The 7,283-nt window shown below is 42.2% G+C and overlaps 1 pseudogene; it reads right to left on the minus strand.

Annotated features, from left to right (window-relative positions):
- Positions 1-406: 406 nt before the first annotated feature.
- LOC147419720 (uncharacterized) lies at positions 407-5,685 on the minus strand (annotated as a pseudogene).
- Between the last annotated feature and the right edge of the window lie 1,598 nt (positions 5,686-7,283).

The following is a 7,283-nucleotide window of genomic DNA, read 5'->3' on the forward strand; positions in this document are numbered from 1 at the left end:
TTCACCATATTTTACATCAAATTCCTTGAACAGTAAGCCATTAAGGTCCAAAATGAGAACCCCTCGCTGGACGCTCAATGGAGGTGGTGGCCTTGGCTATATCAATGGGATTCTTTTACACAGTCTATACCATAGAGGAAACAGGAGCACTGGAGGAGACAACACCCAATTTCATATTGCACGAATGTCAGCCCTGCCATTCTGCCTGTCAGCCCTGAACCTATCTGCAAGGCGCCATTCTTCAACTGAAAACATATCTGCAGATGCAAAATTACACAAGACTCAAATTTAAATATGCAATTAGGACATATCTACAGATTGAAATCATACAATAAAAATACACAATGTTCAAAAATTAGGCACAATATGAAAGAGACGTCGAATGGGAAAGAAAGTTATATTAATTTCAGAAGTGGCTACATAAAAAGAAACATAGGGGGGGACAAACTATAATCTTTTACAGGCTCTGGGTTTAGAGTCAGAACTTGTGCCGGGATTCTGCATCTCCTTAGTGTCTTCTATGTCTATCTCCTCTTCTGGCTGCCCCTGGGTTTCTTCCTCTTCCTTGCTTTTTTGCTCCATTTCAGGCTTCTCATCTGCAGTCTTCTCGATTTTTATTTTTATTTTGCCTTTCTCATACGTTGAGCAAGGGTTTCCTCGAGACTTCCCTCCAGCCTGACATCTACACGACCATCAACTTTAGAAAGCTGTGCAACAAAAGATCACTTATTAGAGCCTTAATCAATGAAAAAACTTACTCTTGCCATGTTGGCCTCGTTTTCTCGGGGTCTTTGATCTTGTCACCCGCACACCAGTGTCTAGCAACACATCGTCTTCCTCATTCTGGCTTTTCCCTTCAGCACCAGTCGTACTCTGCTCCTTTACCTCAAAGTTTTGTTCTTCTTCTGGTGTTTTTGAAACAGGTTTCTCAGCATTACCAGGGACACTTTCATCAAGCAAAACCTCCACAGGTGTCTTGTATGCAGGCATCACTGCATCGTTCCCTGTGTCTTTGCCGACTGTAGTTCTGAAGCAACTTGACTCTGAAAAAACATCAGAGAAGACAAAAATCAACCACCTGATTAAAACAATGGTGTGTTTCTTACCCGTTGAAACAATTTTCTCACCTGTTATTGGGCATGGTTCAAGTGGCTTCTTCTTTAGAAGGGATTGGTCTTCTGCAAAAATAACTCCGGGGCAATCCTTAAGCAGGCACTTTCCTTTCTTAGCCAAGTGAGAATAGCAGAATGCATGGTATGCATGTGAACAAGGCAATAGAACAACATGGCTTGAGCGATTGTGATCATGAATTTTTACACCACAAGCATTGCACACATCAATGAGAACAACACTATGTCCAGGAGCTGAAACTCGTGCATGCAAGTCTATGGTTTCAGGTAGCATTGGTTGACTAATCATGTCTGTCACAAACGTGACACAGAGACCAAAGGTTTCCTCACACTCCAAGCATTTGGATAATTCTTCCTGTAGGCAAGAGACCTCTGTGTGATCAGACAATGTAAACAGGTATAAAATCGGTATGAATACTTGAAGATCTGTATAATAATGTTATCATACCGGTATGATTACATCCTGCCGGTATGATGTTATTATACTGGATAGTATAACCTCATATCGGTAGGATAACATCTAGTAACATCATAATGGTAGGATAACATTATACAGGAAGGATAACATCAAACCGGTTGGATTTTATCATACCGTTAGGGTGTAATCATACCGGTTGGATCTAACCATACTGGTCAGATGTAACCATACCGGTAGGATATAACCATACCGATAGGATGTAATCATACCGGTATGATAACATCGTACCAGTATCGTCATCTACCCTTACCGAATTGATGTTATTGTCATACTATTATGTTTTTTTTATTATTCGGTTTTGTGGTACCACATTCTACCCATCCCGGTATGATAGAGCCATAATACCGGTATTGTAAAACTTATAATACCATTTTCACTATTAGAGTAATCATACCGTTACTTTAGTGTTAAACTACTGTTTTGTTTTGTTACTATATCGGTATTATTTTGTTGTTATACCTGTATTATTTTGTTGTTATACCTGTATTATGTTGCTTTCATACCGTTATTGTGATCATTGATAGAAATTATAGTAACATGTTCACCAATAGAATACCAATACCGGTATTACAACCGTTACTTTGCAGGTATGTTACCATTATTTATAGTAATCAATCTACTTTATAGGTATTATTGTGTAATCATTCCACAATAGTACGTAGACTATAGTATATTGTACATCCAAACCAGTACTTTGCAGGTATTATACTATAATGAGATGGAGTTAAAAGCATACCTGTGCCTGTTGTAGCGTGTCTTTTGCTTGGTCAAATTTTTCTTGGAGGCTGTCAAGCAAGCATGTTGGTACATTGGCATCGTCAGGGAAGTGAATTCGGATGGTGTCAAGGGCACCCTCGCAACGGTGCACATCAGCAACAGATTTGACCACAGAATCCTTAGCTTTCTAACACTCGACTGATACATTGTCATGAGATTTTCTAACCTCAACAAGTAGTTTTTGCAAGGAAGTGGATACTTCAACACTAAACGCAGACTGAGTAGTCGCAAAAAGCCCACTTCCGGCTAGTGTACTTCCGGATGGGGTTTTTACTAACAAGATGGCAGAACCACTTGGGGTTCTTGTGGATACTTGGGAAGTCTCTAACTTCCATTGTTCTCTTTTCCTATCTAAGTGACCTTCATTGGTCACATTCTTCACCACCTCAGATGCAAACTCAACCCACTTTACCGGACCTGTGCATACGAAATAAACATATCCGCGTGCAAACTTGACTCCCAACAGATAGTTTGGTGGTTTGGGTTGATACACCTGCTTGTAGAGCTAGTAGAGTGCCTTGTAGTGATCTGGCCCTCTGAAAATAATAAATCCATATTCATTACTCAATATATCCATACCTCAATACTCTACTACACATACAGGTCCGCTGTACACAACACAAGGAGAGACAGAGAGAGGTGACATACCTTCGTGGGAGAATGTCGGGTCTTTGTGGGGGAGACCTGTCGGGCTGCATTCCTTGGGCTCTTTCTTAGGTTGCTATCCATAGCGAAGGATAAGAAGCGTGCACATTGGGCTGTAGAGTGAGTTGAGAAAGGCGCAGAGATATGGAGAAGTATAGTCATGAAAACATTCGACTGAACATTCGTCTGACGTGGGCTCCATACGGGTTTTTGAATCCTCCACATGATTATTAAATTCAAACGATTTTGTATGCTCCACACGATTATTTAATTCAAACAATTCTTGCTCATAACACCAGTTTCATACCCCCTAAGTTTTAAGCCTCCAAAAGCAACTTTCAACCGGTTAAAACCGGGCCACCTATTCATGCATCCACCCACAAAACCCTCTGGTTGTTTCATGTAAGCATCCTCTTCGAGATCCCCATGAAGAAACTCTGTCTTCACATACATTTGGACCAATTCCAAGTCCTTGATGGCTATTAGACCAAGCACAAGACGCAATGTAGTCATCTTGACCATTGGAGAAAAAATTTCATTGAAATCCATGCCTTTTGTTTTCTTGAACACTTTAGTAACCAGTCTTGGCTTATACTTAGGCTTGGGATCATTTGTGATATACTTCTTCTTGTACACCCATTTGCATGGCAATGTCTGTTTACCCACTGGTAACTCTTGTCAATTCCCAAGTTGACTAGCAAGTAGTACAATCCTGGCTCAAAACACTCAGGTGCATGAGATGCACGAGTAGATCTCCGAAGTGCATGATTGCTAGAGGAGCAACATGTGTGTGTGTGTGTGTGTGTGTGTGTGTGTGTGTGTGTGTGTACTAGTGGAAGGTACATCATTAGCACGTCCAACATTTTGTGTACTTGGTGGTGAGGAGACATCCTCAAACCGTACTCTACAATACTCAATGTCTTTCACTATCTTTTTATGCATCTTAGACTCGTTGAATATCACTTGTGAGCTGCGTATGACCCTCTTAGATTCCGGGTGCCAGAGACAATTACCCATCTCTCTGACTACACCATATCCAATGAAGATGCACTTTGTGTGATTTGGGGTCCAGCTTTTGTCTAAGTGCTTTTGACACATGTGAGAATGCCTCACACCCAAATACACGTAATCTATCATAATTGGTCTCTTTGCCTATCCACATCTCCTACGGAACCTTGTACTTTAGTAGTGTACTAGGTGACCGATGGATCAAGTAAGCAGCCGTCGTAACAGCTTCTCCCCAAAATTCTTGAGGTAAGTTGGCCGTAGACACCATAGAAGTGACATTAGGCAAAATTTGGACTCACAAAGGGGCCTTATAAGGAGTTTGACTTCCTCTCTCATGTCCAAAACGGGCGTGCGGTAAAATTTTTGCAAATCAACTCTAAACTTGGCGGAGATTTGACAGTTAGAATCTACTCTTCAAGCTCTTTCTATTGATATATAGCACGCCATGAGATTCCTCATATTTTGAAAGATTTTATTTTTGATTCTCCTGTGATGTGACAACTCCGTCTAGAATCTAGAGAATCAAAAATAGAATCTTTCCAAATATGAGGAATCTTGTGGCGTGCTATATATCAATAGAAAGAGCTTGAAGAGTAGATTCTAAATGCCAAATCTCCGCCAAGTTTAGAGTTGATTTGCAAAAATTTAACCGCACGCCCGTTTTGGACATGAGAGAGGAAGTCAAACTCCTTATAAGGCCCCTTTGTGAGTCCAAATTTTGCCTAATGTCCGTTCCTGAATGGTTCTATTCATCCTCTCAGTCACAGGTGGGTGTGTAAGGAGTGGTAAATTGTCTTCTAACGCTGCTTTTAGGTTTGTCAAACTTTGCTTTCTCTTTTCCCTTATCACGCTATATTGTGCAACAATATTTCTTCAAGTGTCCCATTTTATGGCAGTAGTAACACTCTACATTTTGCATGTCTTTGCTGTGGCTCTTGCTACGACTTTGCTTGCAATTCTGTGAACGACCGCAGCTACGACCGCGTTGCTTTTGAAATTCCCTTTTGTCATGATTTCCACTAGCCACATATGCATCACTATGCCCACTCACATCAAGAGATTGACATCGAATCTCCTCAGTGAGCAATGCACCAGCAACACTACTGAAATCTAGCTTGCCATTGGGTGCAGAATTACTTATGGATGTGTTGAATGTATCCCATGATGACGATAGCGAACATAGCAAGAAAATGGCCTTCATTTCATCATCGAAATTGAGACCTTTTGAAGTAAGATGTGAAAACACGTTGTTGAACTTGCTCAAATGAGAACTAACATTACTGCCTTCTTTCATGTTCATGCGCATCAATTTTTTCATCAAGAAAACCTTGTTCAAGAAGGCATTGTTGCCATCACAAGCTTGACATAGAGCCCTGAGCATAGAGCATTCTACAAATCTTTGGCATTGGTCTTATCCATTATGGTAAATTAAATGGATTCACCAAGATGCAGGAGAATGATCACCATAGCAAGCTCATTCAAGTCATCCCACTCATCATTAGCATTTTCTCTTCTTTCTCCCAAGGCTGCGATCAAGACTTTGTTGATCAAAACATCTTGCATATGCTGCCACCAAGTGACAAAGTTTGAGCCATCAAACTTTTTGATGTAGTACTCTTCTCTTTTGGAAGCACTCCTCACAGCCATGATCAAGAGAATGTAGCCAAAAAACTTTATGGACGAATTTCTTAGGACAAATTCACCATAGTTTTCCCTAGAATGGGAGCAAACTCAAACCAAAATGTAGTATAATCACTATGTAAGAACATCTAGAACTGCTAAGAATGCATAAAACGGAATCGCGAGAAAAATCTGGCACAATCTCCTTTGTATGAGGAGTTAGAACTCAACTAAAAAATGCATAAACTACTAAAAAAGGAAGAATCACTAGCATATTGTGCACAAAATCAATGCTGTGTGACCGTCAACTCGGCATCAAAAGTACCAAAAATCGTCCAAATACATGTCCTATGGCGAGGGTACCATAAAGGGGAACTTCAACTACATGTATCATCAAAGATATCTCAACATTCGAGAATACCCCAGCTCCAAGAAGACCTCACGCTATCGACCCTCCAAAGGCTAGTGCAGACATGAAAGGACAAGCCATAGTCTCAAAACGGGCTCTTCTGGTCCGAGTCTCAGAAACGACCAGGAAAAATTGCCAAAGTAGCCAAAAATGGCTCCACACAAAGTACAATGGAGAGTGTTCGCAAGTCAACGTTTATGAGTGAGCCGCGCTCAAAGAGGTGTGTGCCAAGAACTGATGCATGCAGTAAAAGTGATCCCCGTGGGGATATCTGCTCTCAAAAGAGCTTAGTATCACTAGGTGTGCTCACACAAAAAGGCATCTATCAACGCATCTCACCGCAGAGAAACTGCTATCGAAAAGACTACTAAATTTTCTGTGAAAGCGCTGTCTAGAAACCTAGAGAATCTGAGTGTAAACAGACTGAAAAGCCCCTTGTAACCTGCAACCTGTGTGTCGATGTCGCTATGTGCCGATTTCCACCGTCGGGGGGAAATGCGCTAGTCGAATAGCCACCAAAGGTGTCATAGCTGAAAACTGTGCCGTAAAGTCTGATTGGTGTGCTCTGTGTCAATGCCGGGTGTCACTCGTCTATGGTAGAGGCACCTCACTCGTGCTTGTGGCAAGCACAACCGTCTGCGGGAAAGCACTCGTCCGCGACAACACTCGGTGTCGAGGCCGAATGTCAAAAATCCGCCACAATGGTAGATATGTCAAGCCGATGCCGAAACATGAGAATTGATGTCGAAACGTCTCTAATCACCAATGTTGATGTCGTCCCCTACCACCGGAAGGGAGTGGCTAGCCGCATAGCCATAGGGGAATTGCCAAGAGTCAGTGCCGTGGTGCAAACACGGTGTCAAAATCGAGTGTCGGAATGGTTGAACATCGAGGCAGTGGCGAATCACCGATGTTGAGGCACGTATGTCAATGTCAAAAGACCTGCTCACTCTCGCTTGCTTGCTCTCAAATGCAAACTTTCGTGCTTGCTTTCATTTGAGAAAGTCTCCGCTTCTCTCACAACTCTCAATCTCTCATGGTTATTGCTCAAGCCCTTGTTGAGAGTCGGGGTTTGGGGGAGTGGGGGGGTGCTCGCGGTCACCTAGTGTCGGAAAGCTCTGTGGGTTTGCTTCCTAATAGTCGGTGGGTCGAGGAGTTGAGAGAAGGGGGGGGCGAGGCGGGGGGGGGGGGGGGGGGTGCACACAAGGGGTAAGTG

The sequence above is a fragment of the Adiantum capillus-veneris genome, chromosome 29, assembly GCF_014529385.1.
Source record: "Adiantum capillus-veneris isolate H3 chromosome 29, ASM1452938v2, whole genome shotgun sequence".
Classification (NCBI taxonomy): Eukaryota; Viridiplantae; Streptophyta; class Polypodiopsida; order Polypodiales; family Pteridaceae; genus Adiantum; species Adiantum capillus-veneris.